Source organism: Mauremys mutica, chromosome 2, assembly GCF_020497125.1.
Source record: "Mauremys mutica isolate MM-2020 ecotype Southern chromosome 2, ASM2049712v1, whole genome shotgun sequence".
NCBI classification, from domain to species: Eukaryota; Metazoa; Chordata; order Testudines; family Geoemydidae; genus Mauremys; species Mauremys mutica.
Genome location: NC_059073.1, coordinates 138,204,702 through 138,222,042, shown reverse-complemented (window position 1 = coordinate 138,222,042; position 17,341 = coordinate 138,204,702). Strand labels below are relative to the sequence as shown.

The following is a 17,341-nucleotide window of genomic DNA, read 5'->3' as shown; positions in this document are numbered from 1 at the left end:
GAGGCGCAGCAGGGCTCAGACAGGCTGCCTGTATGCCATGGCTGGTGCATGCAGAGACCTGCCAGCCCCTGGCAGTGGGGAGGAGACTCTGTGCACCGCCCACCCCACCCCCAAGGGGCACACAGATGTGCCAGCAGCAAGGCTAAGGCAGCTCCCTGCCTGCTCTGCCTCCCTTTGTCCATGCTGCTTTGCTCCTGGAAGCAGCTGGGATGTCCCTGTGGCCCCTAAGGGGGGCTGTCTGCGTGCTGCCACCACCCTGAGCACCGACTCTGCAGCTCCCATTGGCTGGGAATTGCCCCCCACCTTCCTTCCAACTTGAGGCCGCCGCCAGAGGGATGTGTGCGCCAGTTGCTTTGAAAGCCGTGCTGCCTGAGGTAAATACTGCACCCCAGCCCAGAGCCTGCATCCCTCACCCAAACTTTCTCCCAGAGCCCACCCCCTCCTGCACCCCAATCAAGGTACCTCACTTTATTTTCATTTGCTTCCCATTATTTATAGGAGAATCAAGGGGAAAAAAGAATGAAAAACAGGGTGAGGGGGCACAAGTGTTTTTTCGTGGCTGGGTCCCAAGGAGGGGCGGGGGCCAAAAATGAAGCTGCACACAGGGCCCCACTAACTCTAAATCCTCCACTGACAGTGGGTGAAGGTATGGCTCTCTGCCTTAGCATGCCTGTGTGCACGTTCTCTCTCTGGTTGTTGTGTTTCGAGGTCTGGATTCTTAGAAATAAAGTAGTGTTGTGTTCCAGTCTTCCAGGAAGCATGTTTGCTTTGTTTCTAACCACCTGTGCGTATGCCATGAGCATAACATTTTCAAAAGAGCCCGGTATCCAATGTGCTGAACTCTGTTTGGAAATCTGGCCCAACAGGGGAAACATTTGGGCCTAACTCCTCCCTGTCCTAGCTCCAGTGAAGTCAACTGAGTTACCTCGAGGAATAATCTGTCTGGTCCTCGCTCCAGAACCTTGGCTGGATTTGAACTGGCAACCCATTGTGCAACACTCTTCAATATTGAAGAAAATGGAACTATGCCAGTCTACACCAGCTGAGGCTCTGTCCCTCATTATCTTGTTAGCAACAGCAATATTGTAGTAGTGCCTAGAGGTCAAGTCCCCATTGTGCTAATCCATTGTGCAAAGAAGACAGCTCTGCCCAGAAGCTCTTACAAACTAACCAGTCTACTGACCCTTACCATCTCCAACCCCAGGTGAAGGCCAGTTCAATAATTTTATTCTACCATCTGAGGGCAAAAGCAGGTGTACAAGTTTGTGTGTGGTTTGTTGTGGTCTCTTCTTTTTAGTTCCTTGTAAACAGTTTCCTTTGGCTGCAAGGAGTTTCCTTTTGTTGCAAATGTTTGTACTTCATGGTCTGCACTCCAAGGACCAAAGAGTACTGCCAGAAATTCAACAACAATTTACTTGTAGAAGGGCCTTAGTCAACTTCTCACATGGACCAAGGGGCAACTCAGAGTGCAATTCTCATCACAAACCAACAGACACCAGGAAATGTTCAACAGTTCAGTGCAACCCCATCTTTTTAGGATTTACATTCTTATGTACCAGGAAACTCTTTACACCCTTTGAGAGGGAGATATGCTCATACAAATAGAGGGATTTTTTTTTTTGTTTGAAGCTGACAGCAGAGTACAGTTACTATTGGAAAAAGAAGCAAATGCTTGAGTGACTCCATATGAAAACAAGAACTTTGTATTCCACAAGGGAACCAGTAATAACCTACTAAGAGAAGGAAGTGTTCTAATTCTGCAGAACTGCACAGTTACAAGAGGCGTATTCAGTTGTCTCAGCTGAAGAAGTCAGGAAGACTCAGGCAGTGACTCTGTCACAGACTATACAGCATTGGCCTTGGTTGATGATTAGAGGAGAAATCTACAGGGGAAAAAGCAAATAGTTGCAGGAAATAGCATGGCTCCACAGTGCAACTCTGGATCCTTTTAAAAGCCCACATGTCTGGTAGGGGAAGGGCCTGATTCTTAGATGCACAAAAGATCAGTATGCCACTCTGGCAGTGAAAAGGGGCCTTGAAAAGGATGGAACCAGCCTTATCCCCTCCCCACCCCACCCCAAATCTTACCTGTGCTGACAGCCTCTGCAGCCAGTGTAGAACTGGCATAAGGGCTGTGCGCCACACTACTTGCCTACCCACAACATAGTGGGAGGGAAGGGGTGTCGATGGAGTTCATTGTGTTTACAGCTATTTGCTTCCCATAGGGGAAGCGGTCTGTAAAAGAAGGCTATTTCCTGCTCAAGCCAGAGACGGGGAACTCAGAATCAAGCTCGGTGTCTCTCTATTCCATGCTGGACTCTGGTAGTAATTCCCCCACACACACACACCCCGCAGGAAAGGTGTAAATGTAAGGGTCCAGGAGTATACAGTGGCAACTTAAAAAAAAAAAAAAAAAAAAAAAAAAAGCTACCAAATCAATTCTTCATATAGTGGCATGGGCTGGACTTGAGTCAGTGACATGGAGGTGAAAAGCTGCCTTCCATTTCTGAAGTGGCCTCTATTGCCTTTAAGCTAACAGTCCCCCAGAAACAGCCCTGACACACACGTCAGGCCACCTGCCAATTCTTTACTTTACACCCCTGTTGTGGGCAGCAGGGATGGTGAAGAATCGTGAAGCCAAATCCTGATCAATGGCAAAACTAATAGTGACTTCAATAGATGGGGATTTGGCTCTTGGCTAGTTGTAGTTAAATGAGCATTTTGGAGCCCTAGTTCCCCAGGGACAATTAACTGGATCTTAAAAGAAGTCATCAGTGGCAGTGAAGGATCTTTTTAAAAATAAAATAACAAAACAAAAACCTGCTGCTTACTCTTTGCTCCATTAAATGACCCTTTCAGAAAAGATAAGTAAGACCCTCCTATATGCTAATAACAAATGTATTGTGAGTTCTTATGTGAAAATGTGATTTCAGCTTCAGATGGCTGAACAGTTACTGGGAGTAAGTATAACAGGAAATTAATTTCCCAGCATATCAGTACAACTACAAGAAAGTAACTACCATTAGCAGCTTAGCAACCTACCTTACAGAGAGAGAATTAGTAAGTGCAGTTCATTTCATAGGTTTATGTGGTGTCCTAAACTTGTTTTGATTTTTTTTCCTATATACTATGACCATACACTGACTTGCATAAGGGTTTGGCCCTGAGACGATAGCTAGAAATGTCACAATTTGAGACTGATGCAAGATTTGTTTACTGCTGTGATCAGGGCAGAAGTGCATCAAGAACAGTCTCTCTCTTATGGTACTTTGACCAGTTTCTAGTCCTGTCAAAACCTTGAAATATAGATGAAGCCTTGTGTAACCAACGATGTAAATAGCCTCTTCTATCTGAGGCTCTTCACCAATATTAGTAAATTTAGTCTCATGTTATCCTTGTGACATCGATAAGCATTCCCATTTTACACGTGGAGAAACTGAAGCACAGGGAAGGTAAGTAACTTGCCAAAGGTAACCCACCAAGTCAGTGGTGAGGGCCAGGAATAGAACTCTGAGCTCCCAACTCCTCCTAGTATATCCTCCTTCCCTGGAAATGTAGACTTTAAAAGTTAATAGAGCCCTTCAAAAGGTCTTATTCTGAATCAGATTTTTGAAATGGGGGAATGAGAATATGAATACCTAATACTAATAAATGAGGAAAGGGATGATCTTATTTTCTCATCTACAACGAGGGCAGCTAATGATGCTCAACTCCTCTATAAAGTACTTTTTGAGGTCTGTGGATGATGACTAAAAATTAGGAATTTGGGCAGAATAACAAATTTAGAACCTATTGGAAAACCATGGGCCTGATTCTTGTAGACACTAAGGTCATTCTACATTACTCTGGCAGTGTAAAGGGACCTTAAAGTGGGCATGCATGTATTACCAGAGTGGTGTACAATGGCCTTCATGTACATGACAATCAGGCCCTGTGAGTTCTAGATGAATTCTGACAACTGCCAGTTGTGTTCTCCAGTCCCCTTACAAAGGTGTTGGGGGTGGCTCCATCATTAAGGTTGGGTTGAGTTTTCCACTTCAATACAAGTCTGACAAAATGTGAGTTCTAGACTGTGATGCTTTTCTAACTTCCTCCCTCCTGGAGGCCAGGCAAAAATGACTTTCACACAAGAATCTGTTTGCATAGCCCAGGCTTTCTAGTCTAGAGGAATGTTTTGTTACATTTCCTTTAGGGGTTAGGGAGGACCAAAACCCAACAACATACTAGCTGGTTTAAATCGGGTGGGAGAATTGGTTTTTTGTGAAAAAGGTTCATGAAACCCCAGACTGTTTTCAAATTCTACTGCTATCCTGCCACCCAGCATACCATCAACTTCTCTGGTTTGGGGACATGCTGGGTGTGATTCTCCTGCCACTTATCTTAGGACTCCACTAAAATCAATGGAGTGACATAGCTGTGAACCTATAGTAAGGCTCTGTCTATGCTGCAATTGGCAGGGTGACTGAGGCAGGTGTACACCTACTCGAGCTAGCTTTAATAACAATAGCAGTGAAGCCAGGCCAGCATGGGATGCAGCGCAGGCTGTACAAATCCTCTTGGGCCCCTGGGTAGGCACTCAAGTGGCCGGCTTATGCTGCTGCTGCTTCGTTGCTATTGTTTGATGTAGCTAAATCAAATCTAGCTCAGGTGTCGCTACAGGTGCTGCATTCACATCTGATTGCAGTGTAGAACTATCCTAAGTGAGAAGAGTATAAAGTCTATAGCTATCTATGGATAGTTGAAAGGTGTAAAAAACCAAGCAGGGGAGAGGACTTTTTCAGGGATGTACCTGGCCATATAAACTAGAAATACAGACCTGAAGCACTTCTCTGCATCTTCACGTTGCACTGTAGTATATGGGCTTAATTTTCCATTGCCTTATACTTTATGTAGCCATATGCACCACTGAAAAAGGAGCAAAAGTGAGTGCTAAACACTACTGTTCACATTACACTAGTGTAAATGAGTACCCAAGGTGGGGGATCTGGCCTGTTGACACTACAAGGAGCAAAAAAATGGAGATTTGCATCCAAAGTTTGTGAAACTTAAATTTGTGTGAATCCACTTCCAGCCCTGACCTTGGGGTCCACTCTGCCATCAATACACATGCACTTCCCATTGCTGCTAATGGGCGTTAAATGAACTCCGCCACCTCTCTGAATGAACTGAAAACTCCTCTGCAGCATGCTGGGAAAAGTTGCTCATAAAAGGGGGAAAAACACTCTTATCTAGGGTTACAATCTACTAACTGAATGTGAAAAAAGAGCTGTTAATGTTAAATATTGGTGCTGCTGATCACTCTGGGGCAATGTTCCAGTGACCTTCATTAGGGGTTCATTATGCAAGCAGCAAAAACACCAGGCTCTGACATTAGGGCTACAGCAGCTAAAGATCAGTTACCCGTGTATGTCTAATTGCTGGGGCTGTCGTCAAAGTTGCGCTTTAATTTTCCACCAAGGTGTTTATTTTTTTAGTTGTGACATTTGCATTCCTCTTTAGCAAAATACCAAAGAGATTCTAAAAATAATCCTGTCAATCAGTTTTAGATTAGGACTAGGGAAGGCAAAGATTTACTGTGTGTGTGTGAAATGACTGCTGCCAGGAAATTGGCATAGCCAGACATCTGAAGTATTAGAGTTATACAGTTTTTACGTAATCTGAGGTTCTTTCAGATTACCAACCAGTAGTTTCCATAATGTATTTGCGTGGAACCATTTTTCTTTCTCTCACAAGTAATGAGGATATATGAAAATAATAATCTTCTTGCCTCTCTAGTAGAGGATGTTTTGAAATGTCTACAATCTTAGCAATAGGCAGTCTTGCAATAGTGTGTTGCTGTTTTATCTCCCATATTGTGCCTGTGGCTCACAATAGTTTAGTCTTTTAAGGGTTGTAATACTTGGATCTAATTTTGGTGGTTGGGTTTTGTGTGAGGCTGGATGGATGGTGATAGTGGCCTCTGATATACAGAAAGTCAGACTGGATGATCTGGTGGTGTCTTATGGTCTCACACTCTGTGTCTAGTATGAAAACTACCTTAACCCAACTCATGGTAAAATCCTTGTGAAGACAACTCAACTGAAGAACACCCCTCTTCTTCATAGTGAAGACACAGCCTTGCGCATGTACGTAAAGGTAAAAACACACCTATATGTTTGCTGGATTAAGGTCTTAAATTGGAAGAAGAGGCACCATGCCACTTGGGTGCAACATGGACCCTGATCTTTGCGTCTTGGGAAAGAGAAAATAAGGTGGTAAAATGTTCTAGTACACTATCTAACAAAAGCAACCTAAAAATGCACAATACATGATTACAGCAAGCTATAATTATGAAGCCAACATCCTTTTCTGGGCCCTGATCCACAGCTTGCTGAATACAATGGGATTCTTTTCATTGCTTTAGTAGGCTTTGTATAAGGCCCTACAGATCTTGGCCAGGTTCATCACACCGGGACTATTTTTTACTGTGAGATTTTTTAGGGGTATGTCCACACAGCAAAAGTTATGCATGGGCTATCCTACCGTAGCAAGCTTGAATCCAGCTAGGTCATGTAATAATAGCAGTGAAGACAGCACAGCTGTTGTGCAGAAATACCTTTTGTGTTCCCCAAAATTGGGATATAATCTGTGTAAATGGGAATTGAAGAAAAGGCAAGGCCAGTCCACCAAATACATCACAGCACTTTGACTTATTCACTGTGTCTAATGTTGCCCAGTTAACTTTTTTATATTTGTGGGCAAAGATTCATGTTAATAATATGAGCCTGATGCAATGGCAGATATTGGAAAGGTGATTGCATCTCAGGATCTTAATTCTTTCACATCTGATGTTTATTTTATGCAGTCAATTTGCATGAGCTAACAACTTCACTCCTACGGGAGCTAGAATTAAATGATGATGCCACTGAAAGTGCTCCCTTATCCAAAGTGGTGTTTATGGCAAACCAATGCAAAGATTCAAACCAACAGAGCTGTTGGTTTCTTTTGGTCTAGTGTCTTATGTTGGTTTTTTAACCGAAGTTGGCTCTTCCTCTAGTTTTCCTAAAGCTGAGTCCGCTGCTGAATAATAAGCCTCAATGTAAATGTGAATCAGGTTCATAATAGTTAATGCACTGTGGACTTTAAAAGAAAACTTGTGCAAAGTTCTCATCCACAACTATCCATACCTGACACTCTGTGAAGACTAAATAACTGTCTCTGCTTTTGTATAATTGATACCTGTTAACTGTGTTTTGTCTCTTCCGTCTGGTGTAAGGAGCATCTACCCTTGCTTAAGAAAGCGCGGATGCTGTCTGTAATCCCAGTAAGACCTGATCCACACAACTAAACTGTACCTTTCAATACTGCTCCTTTCTGTACGGTGCTTCTAGCCAGCACTTTAAGAAACTTACCATACAATTCATAGGGGCAAATTGAGAAAGGAGCATTATAAGGGAATCTAAAGACCATATTTTCCAAAGACCTGTATGTTGCCCTTTAAACACTAATAGAACATTATGGCTAAAGGGAAACCACTTTCCTTCTACCATATATAGAAATCTTAACCCATCTTGAAATGTTTTCATCATTAGGAGCCAGGTTCCCCACGTCATAGGTTTTTATGAGAAGATTTTGTTTTTCTAAGGAAGGCTTTAGTAACCGGAGTTAATATATTTAAAGACTTTTTTTTTCTGTTTCCCAAGAGTTAGGTGACACATCACAGCTGTCAGTGGTCCAGTCCCCCATTCTAGAGCAAATAAAATAGAATCATAGATTATTAGGGTTGGAAGGGACCTCAGGAGATCATGTAGTCCAACCCCCTGCTCAAAGCAGGACCAATCCCCAAATGGCCCCCTCAAGGATTGAACTCTCAACCCTGGGTTTAGCAGGCCAATGCTCAAACTACTGAGCTATCCCTCATGGAAGACTTGCACAGAACCTAGCTGAGAGAAATTGAGGACAAAAGACAGCTGAGGCTTGGATACAATAGAAGGAAGGCTTACCAAAGCTGTAGTTTTAGGGGAAAGTGATCTTTGCCAGCTACAGCCAAACATCTAAATCCAGAAGATCCAGCAGGCTTAATGAGCGTTGCTGCTCAAATGTGTTTATTTTTCAGCCCTTTAGGACCCAGTCCTGCCCCCCATTGCAATAAATGGCTGTTTTAACTATTGATTTCAATGAGGAGCATGTTTTAAACACTGCTGGCACCATATGGCTTATTTTGGCTGACTGTGTATCATGTATACCCTTACTCATACGAGTAGTCCCAGTAAAGGTGGTGAACAAGAACCGCTCACATCTACTATCAACCTATTATGGTACATACATCATACACCCCATAACTGGTAGTATTTGAGTACCACAATCTTTAATGTATTTATCCTCATAACATCCATGTGAGTGCTGTTACTTCCCCTTTTCCCCCAGTGACCAGCATTAAGGAGGATATTCTTTATTCAAATCTTGGTCCTACTTTGTCATAAAATTCCATTTATGGACAGTTTAGAAAGCATTAAGAAAATATTCATAAGTGGTTAGTCGATTGTTATATAGGATAATGTTGCTTATAACACCTTTTAACTGATGTGCTTGTAAGTATCTATTACTCATCTATCACATGTTTATAACATCAATTCATCTGTTAATCCTTTCCATTTAAAAAAAAAGAATTTGTAACCTTAATATAAAATGTGACTGAAATCTAATGCAGCCACAGTGACCTCTTGGAATGTGTCATAAGATAAGCTGAAACATTCTGCTCTGTCAAAACGGTGCTCTTAAAGATTTCCCCATTTATTTTGGCTAGAAGGAAAGGAAGCTGTAAATATGATTTTCAACTTGTTCAGCTCTGGAACTTTTAAAATATTTGTTTTAAGGTGTGTGGGGGGGGGGGTTAAAAAGTGTAGCACTACTGGGATGGTTTTTGCATACCCTTGAAAAATGCTTTTTCTATATAGGGATAAGGAGAGGTGCTGATATAGTCATTAAACTAAGTTATATTGGGCAAAGGTTTTGCAAATATCATAGACGCAAATAATTTTAAGGAAAAAAAGTCAAAAAGAAGCATCGCCAGGGAAAAAGCACACTTTCTTTCCATCCATTCATGATTCAACATTTGTGGGTTTTTTGTTTTTTTTCCCAATCATTGGCCCTCCCCGCCAGGCTTACATCCTAGCAAATTATCCTGTGACGTTTAATTGAAGCCTAAAGATAGCTCAGAAATGCTAAAAATAACTGCAACCAGCAGTGAAAATGCCACTTGTTAGCAATGAATGCTGAGTAGCTGAGAGTCTCCTAACCTGATACTGTTGGTAGCAGTGGGAATTTGGGGATTGTTGAGGTGGCAAATATTTCTATACCATTGTGCCAGAATCAGTTCTTGTTACAGCATTAGGATTTGACCTCGTAAAATGCTGAGCACTCAGGACAGCACTTGAACACATGATTGCGACCTAATATTGTAATTTTTTTCCCCCTGAACTATCTGTGTGGTTCTGGTGAACAGGTGAGACCTTTGTTGCATTAAATTGGTTTGAAGCTTGCGGGGTTGTGCAGAAAACATCAGGACAGAGTTGGGCACATTAGTACCATAATAAGATGAGCTCTCAGAGGGTATTAAAGGCAAAGCTATAGTATTAAAAACTTCTCAAAAAGGGAGAATTTATTTAGACTGTTTCATTAGAAGAAAATGATCTATCCCAGGGTTGGTGAGGCCCTAAGGAATCTTTCCCAAAGTGCCTCAAAGAATCCTGGGGCTGTTCCAAAATAAGGGGGGAGGGTTGTTTCATTGACTTTGGATAAAGTTCTCCATAGACTCCTGAGCTGGCAAATGTTTGAGTGATCACTCACTTTCTGAGCTGCCCATAGCTGTTATAATCTTTTATCAACTGTAAATAGAAAAGTATTTATTTCCCAATTTCTTGGTAGTATGAGTGGTTAAATGTTGTACTTGTTATCCAAAGGTAAACAAAATGGTCTAGTCATCACCTTTGTAAGAGTCACTGAGCAGTAGGCAGATACTTTACCACTACAGAATAACTTCTTAAAGTGTGCTCTTAGTCAGAGGAGTGACTACGCAAAAATGGCACCTTCTTAAGGTACATATCTGCTTCCTGTCAGTCTCTTCAGATAATACCTTCATATATTCAGCATTGATTTCTCAAACACTTAAGCATGCGAGTAAAACTTTACTCAAGTGAGTAGTTCTATAGACTTGTATGGCGGTGGTGATAGTATTTATTATTTTACAGTATAGTATTGCCTAGGAGCCTCAGTGATGGACCAGGATTCCATTGTGCTAGGCACTGTACAAACTCATAATTAAAATGGTCCCTGACAGCTTACAACCCAAGTATACAGATAGACAGACAGATGGGACCACATGGAAACAATGAGATGTCTAACATAGTGAATGCTAGTGAAAATGAGGTAGAATCAGAGTCTAAAATAGGTAAAGAACAAGCCAAAAATTACTTGGACAAGTTAGATGTCTCCAAATCACCAGGCCCTGATCCTAGAATACTCAAGGGGCTGACTGAGGAGATATCTGAGCCATTAGCAATTATCTTTGAAAAGTAATGGAAGACAGGAGACTTTCCAGAAGACTGGAAAAGGGCAAATATAGTGCCCACCTGTTAAAAGGGAAATGAGGACAACCCGGGGAATTACAGACCAGTCAGCTTAACTTCTGTACCTGGCAAGATAATGGAGCAAATAACTAAGCAATCAATTTGCAAACACCTAGAAGATAAGGGGATAAAGAACAATCAGCATGGATTTGTCAAGAACAAATCGTGTCAAACCAGCCTGATAGCTTTCTTTGATGGGGTAACAAGCCTTGGGGATAAGGGGATGCAGTAGAAGTGGTAATCTCGACTTTAATAAGGCTTTTGATACCGTCTCGCATGACCTTCTCATAAACTGGGGAAATACAACCTAGATGGAGCTACTACAAGGTGGGAGCATAGCTGGTTGGAAAACTATTCCCAGAGAGTAGTTGTGGTTCACAGTCATGCTGGAAGGGCATAACAAGTGGGGTCCCGCAAGGATCGGTTCTGGGTCTGGTTCTGTTCAATATCTTCAACAATGATTTAGATAACGGCATAGAGTGTACACTTATAAAGTTTGCGGACGATACCAAGCTGGGAAGGGTTGCATGTGCTTTGGAGGATAGGATTAAAATTCAAAATGATCTGGAGAAATGGTCTGAAGTAAGAAGGATGAAATTCAATAAGGACAAATGCAAAGTACTCCACTTAAGAAGGAACAACCAGTTGCACACGTACAAAATGGGAAATGACCACCTAGGAAGGAGTACTGCAGAAAGGGATCTGGGGGTCATAGTGGATCACAAGCTAAATGAGTCAACAGTGTAACGCTGTTGCAAAAAAAGCAAACATTTATTCTGGGATGTATTATCATGCATATTGTAAGCAAGATACGAGATGTAATCCTTCGCTCTACTCCATGCTGATTTAAGCTTCAACTGGAGCATTGTCCAATTCTGGGTGCCCTATTTCAGGAAAGATGTGGACAAATTGGAGAAAGTCCAGAGAAGAGCAACAAAAATGAGTAAAGGTCTAGAAAACCATGACCTATGAGGGAAGAGTGAAAAAATTGGGTTTGTTTAGTCTGGAGAAGAGAAGACTGAGAGGGGACATAATGCCGGTTTTCAAATACATAAAAGGCTGTTACAATGAGGAGGGAGAAAAATTGTTCTCCTTGACCTCGGAGGATAGAACAAGAAGCAAGGGGCTTAAATTGCAGCAAGGGTGGCTTAGGTTGGACAATAGGAAAAACTTCCTAACTGTCAGAGTGGTTAAGCACTGGAATAATTTGCCTAGGGAGGTTGTGGCATCTCCATTGGCGATTTTTAAGAGCCGGTTGGACAAACACTTACCAGGGATGGTCTAGATAATACTGAGTCCTGCCTTGAGTGCAAGGGACTGGATTAGATTACTTCTCCAGGTCCCTTCCAGTTCTATGATTCTGTGAATATTCAGCATGGTAGACTGTGGCCTCAGGACATCTGCTGCATAATCATTATGTGAGTAAAGCTACCAACATGCTGCTTTGTTGGCAGAATTGGGGCCTTATAGCCCCAAACAAATTTTTACTTCTGCTAATCCTGAAAAGCCAACAGAATCTCTCCCTTAAGTTCTACCTGATGCATCATCAAACTGTTAGTTAAGATTTGATCACAGATTCTCTCTCATTTTCTGGTGAGGTGGAAGGAACATTGTTCTGTTTTGAGATTTCAGGTTGAACTTGCAGTTGGCTTGTAAACTAAGTAAACTGATCTGGAATCCTTGAGCGAGAATAAGTATGGACCTTAACAAATTTTATTTTGTTTTAAGTCACACTGCTAATTATAACCAGACTTTCAGCTGCTTCTGCTGTGGGAGTTCTTTGTTTCAGACACACCATTACAATGGTCACACACATTTCACCAGTTTCAATTGCTTCCAGAGATGGAATGGTTAAGTGAGGTCATTGAACTGGCCTTCAGGAGATCTGGGTTCAATTCTTCCTTCTGCTGAAGCCTCCCTGTATGATCTAGGGCAAGTCACTTACAGCCAGTGTATGAAGTACTCACTTGAGTCTTCCCGTTGAACTCCCTGGAGTGACTTGCCCAAGTGATGGGAGTGAGGAGTTGACAAATTTAGCCCTGTGTCTGTTTCTGATCTATAAAATGAGTCATAATACTTCTCCTGTGCTTTGTCTGCTCAGACTGCAAGCTATCTGGGTCAGATCTGTCTCTTACTATATTCAAAAGTTTAGAAGCCCTAATTCTGTAGCACCTTCGTTGTGCCTGCCATTCAGAGGGCACCCAAAATCACTAGTGACTTTTGCAAATGTAGGCCTATGTGTATATCTTCAGAGGCTAGCACAATGGAGGACCAATTTCAGTTGGGGTTTCTAGGGACTCATTTAATAAAAATAATATACTTTAAATTCCATTAACACTAGTGGAGTGGTGAATTCCATTAGAGCCAGTAGAATCTTTGAAAACCAATGGAAGCACCCTGGCTTGCAGTTTTTGGTTGTTTTTTTTAAACTCCGAAAGGAAGCAGTATTGCTGCATGGTGTCCTGGCACTTGTAACCACTCAACTCATGCTTGAAGGCAAGTCGCCGACCTTGCTTACAGACATAGATGAGGCTACCATTCCAATCAATAGGCTTAAAAAGCAGACCACTGGAATGGAATTCTGTCTCCTGCTGAACTCTATTGACCTCAATTACCTTTATTTATCATTATGGTGTCTGGTGATCATTGCAATGATGGTGGAATAGGTGCTCTTAGTATTATGTGCTGAGCTCCTACCCACTTAAAAATGAGGGCCCTTTCAGGTATCTCAACCTCAAAAACACTAATCACTTCAGAAAATCTTGGCCAATAGGATTCCACAGATGTATGCTAGTGGATCCAATTGCAAGTTTGAGGACCTGAAGCTGTGCAAATCAAAGGGCCTGGCCTATTCCTGTGGAAGGTAAAAATCACATTGACTTTACTGGATGCAGATGCCCTGCTTGACTTAGGGGATGTAAAAGTACCTAGCATCTAAATGCCTCCCAAACTTCAAATGTGTTTAGCCTCCTGACTCCCTTGGGAGACAGGGCAGTTGTATTATCCCCCTTTACAGATGGAGAACTCTGGCACAGGATCAGCAGCTTGCCTGGAGTCACCCAGGCAGACTGTAGTGGAGCAGGGACTTGAGCCAAGGTCTCCAAGGCCTAGAGTACTGCCTTAACTGCTCGCCCATCCTTCCACTGTCATTCGGCCCCATGCTTGGGTTTTGCAATGGAGGTTTGACGACAAGAGACAACATGCTTGTTGCTTTAGTCTCTGAAGCAACCCTGGTCACGCCCTATGAAAAAAATGGATAGGTGAACGTCTTAGCTAAGGCAATAGGGGAACTTCACACCACTAGGCACCACATGTATCATCCATGTGTGGGGATGCCAAGTGTCTGTCTCTCCCTGTTGCAAATAGCAGTTTACAGGGAATGATAAAGGGGTGACAGCAAATATTATGGCTGCACATTTCTCTATTGCGTGTGGAAACTATATAAGGAGCAAAATTGCTTTCAGGAGGAGGATAAAATAAAAATGTCCTTGTAGCATTAGCCTCAAAAGGATTTTTATTAGCTGAGTGCCAATGAAAGTACATATTTTCCGATTTGATTTTATAGTCGTTAGAATCCATGCCATTGTAGAAAGCTTTCATCAGCCTGGTGGTAAACCCAATAGCAGACACTTGATTCTCCTCCTGTTACTAGCAGTTTTCCACCAGCTTGGCCCATTTACTCCAGAGGAGTTCCTTCTCCTTTGTACCAGTGACAGAAGAGTCGAGCTTCAAATATTTAATTTGGTGAAGTAAAGGGTAAAGCCCATATTAAAATAGTTATATGAAAATGGCTTTTGTATCCTCTATAGCTCATTACTCTCATTAGTCAAAGATCCAAACTGTGATTGAACATTAAAAGGCTTTTTAAAAAATTGCTGTGGGAAGGCTCAGTTTTAAATACCTCCAGCCACCTGGACTGAGGATCAGAAGTATTTCCTACTTTCTCAGTGCTGGTTTTGAGTTTATGAAGAGTAACATTTTCCTTGTAGATAGGATGTCCACTGGGCCGATTAAACTCATCCAGTTTTACAAAGCGCCACTAATTTTATGGTCTGCTCTGAAAACAATTTGTTTTTGAATTGGGTCCATGAGGCAGTTAACAAGCTATGTGCATGCAACCCAAACAGCCCTGAATATCAAAACCAGGCAGTAATGAATGGAAGGGAAACACAAGTCTAATGGAAAGGTATTGGGCTTTCTAGGTAAGGGGTCGACTTGTCCCCTTCTAGAATATACATGCACATTTTGTGGGGGGGGGGAGGTCCCTTCCAGAATCAGGGCTTGTCTACATGGGGCTTTTACCTCAGCTCCATCTGATTTAATCTAGTTTGAAAACAATTGTGTACACATGATGCGACCCATCACTGGACACTAACTGCAGAATTCCTGATAAATGTGCAGTCCTCTGGCAAAGTGAACTAGGTTTGCATCGCCTTGAAATAGTTTCTGTTCATGTCATGTGCAATGGCTGCACGCCACTGTTTTGCATGCTTCTAACTGCTATCCCACAGTGCTTTACAGGTTAACTGTTAACTACATGTCTGTTCTCTTGTGTGCCTTCCCTGCTCTGATGTCAAGTTTGCAGGATGACCTTCCTCCACATCCACCCCCACAAAAGGTGCAGATTTTGTTCATTTCTTCTGGATTCCAGAGTCTCGTTAATCTGACAGTACAACCACAACAGCAGTCCAGAGCCCCACAATACACCTCGAGCAAAATACAGTACACAATACACCTTGAGCAGCTGCTTGGAGCTGTCCTGAGACCATGGTTCTCTTCACAATGCAGGGAGAAGTATTGGTTCAGGACATGTGTGGCTAGTCACACAAATAAGGAACTTTTTTTTTGTGGAGATGGCAAAGCAGATGTCCATGAGGGGGTCATGACCATGATGCCAACCAATGCTGGGTAAAGAGCAATCAGCTCAAGAGAAATGAGAGCTAAAAGGAGACAATTCAGCAGGGGCTATGTGATCTGTTCATTTGTTTTTTATGAACTGGACAGATTCTACAGAATTCTAGTATGACCCTTCTCAGGCACCAGTCAGAGCATGCTGCCAACACACACTCTTCCACAGAGGATAACTGGCTACACCCATTGGGGGAAGGAGCAGGAGAGGAGCTGTCCCCTGAAAGCCAGGATCTTTTTATGACTCAGGACCCTGATAGCCATTTGGAAAGCTAGCCCCAGTCCTGCCCTGCTACAACGGGCTCTGAGGTACAGCCGATGCAGGACAGAAATAAGTCTCGGCCACAAACCGAGAACGGACCAAGGAGTCAGATTCCCAACTGGAGGGAACTTTGGTATGTAAGTAACTATCTTTACAATTTGGTGGATGTGAGTTAAAAGCATGGCATAATCGCAGTCTATCGTTCACTTCCCCTCACCCCAACCCCACACACAGCAGATTCGACTAACAAAAGCATTAATTCATGCAAAATTCCTTAGTTTGAGGCAGTGCTGACAGGAAAAGAAATTTGGTTTAGTCTTCGTAGCTTGTGAGGTATGAGTGAACGCTACATGCCTGGTTATGGCACAAACAGTGCTCCCCACAGAGGTTCAAATTCCCTATAACATGCATTGTAGTTGACAATCGTAGGACCCCATCTATTTTTTTCTGCAATCCCTCCATGTCCGTAGGGGGGAGAGAGCAGAACTTAAAAATTGAGCTACTTCTCAGCATTGTTTCACACATTATAGGGGATAGCCATATGCCCAGGTCACCTGCTATAGCTTGTAAGCACCTTCCATTCCTGCAGTGCTTCTGGTGGTACCATTGTGGTGGATATTGTCCATGCACCCTGCTGGTCTGTTCTTTGCCTTTCTGAATAAGGCCATTCTCTACGTCCTAATTACCTGTCTCAGCCTAACATAAGAGTCCAAGACAGCTTAAGGCGGATAGTGAGAAGATTACTGGCCAACTTGCCCCCCATAACCTTCTTAAAAAACAAACACAGCTCCAACCATCCCCCTTGGACAGCATCAAAGCAGATAAAGTAGACTGAAATCCAAATGCACCCAGCACCCTCCATACATGCAGACCACAAATTCTGAGGTTGCCCTGTAAGAATGGGATTGAGTCCCAAGGAGGAAAGGTTGCAAATATATGTGGGGGTGGGGGGAACAGACGAGAAAGCTATCATGACTTGTCTGATATGAACAATAAGCAACTTCCCCCCCTATTTCCACAGCCACGGCGAATGCATCAGCCAGGCTGTCCAGGACAGGACTGCTATTACTGATGACAGGCTGACCAACTTGAGATGTGGTGGGGGAGACTCGGGATAAGATGTTTGCTGAAGTTATGGCAGAGTCACAGAAGATAGCCAGGCTTGTTGAGGGGCGGAGGATGTCCGTATGGTCCCAGACTGAGAAAGAAAGCTGTCTCAGGTGATTGTTGCAGTGGCCAAGGAAAGCATGGCTGTGGCTGAGGTCAGCATCACCATGGTGAAGGAGTGGGGGGTAGGAAGGAGAGATGCAGAGGCAACCTATGGATGCTATCCTGAGCCAGAATGCAAAACATGCTCCTGCTAGGGCAGCAGTCCCGGCAGCCCTGTAATTTTGGGACCCAGCCACATCCTTCAGCTTCTGGACAGTGCTGGCTACTGGTTCCAGCAGCAACTCCTAACCTCTGCATTCCCACAGCAGCACTCCCAGAAGTTCCCATTCACCTCTCAGAACCAGCCTCCGGGCACTGTGAACACTTGCATCTGGGAACCTAGCTCTTTTGAGCT

At 43.0% G+C, this 17,341-nt stretch overlaps 1 long non-coding RNA gene across 1 annotated transcript in view; it reads left to right on the top strand.

The window, feature by feature from the left end:
• The window catches only part of LOC123365105, a 35,442-nt gene extending 18,348 nt beyond the window's left edge, over positions 1 to 17,094 (top strand). The window contains exon 2 of the long non-coding RNA XR_006577431.1: positions 16,799 to 17,094. This is a non-coding gene — a long non-coding RNA (uncharacterized LOC123365105). The remainder of the gene's footprint in view (positions 1 to 16,798) is intronic.
• The last annotated feature ends 247 nt before the right edge of the window (positions 17,095 to 17,341 follow it).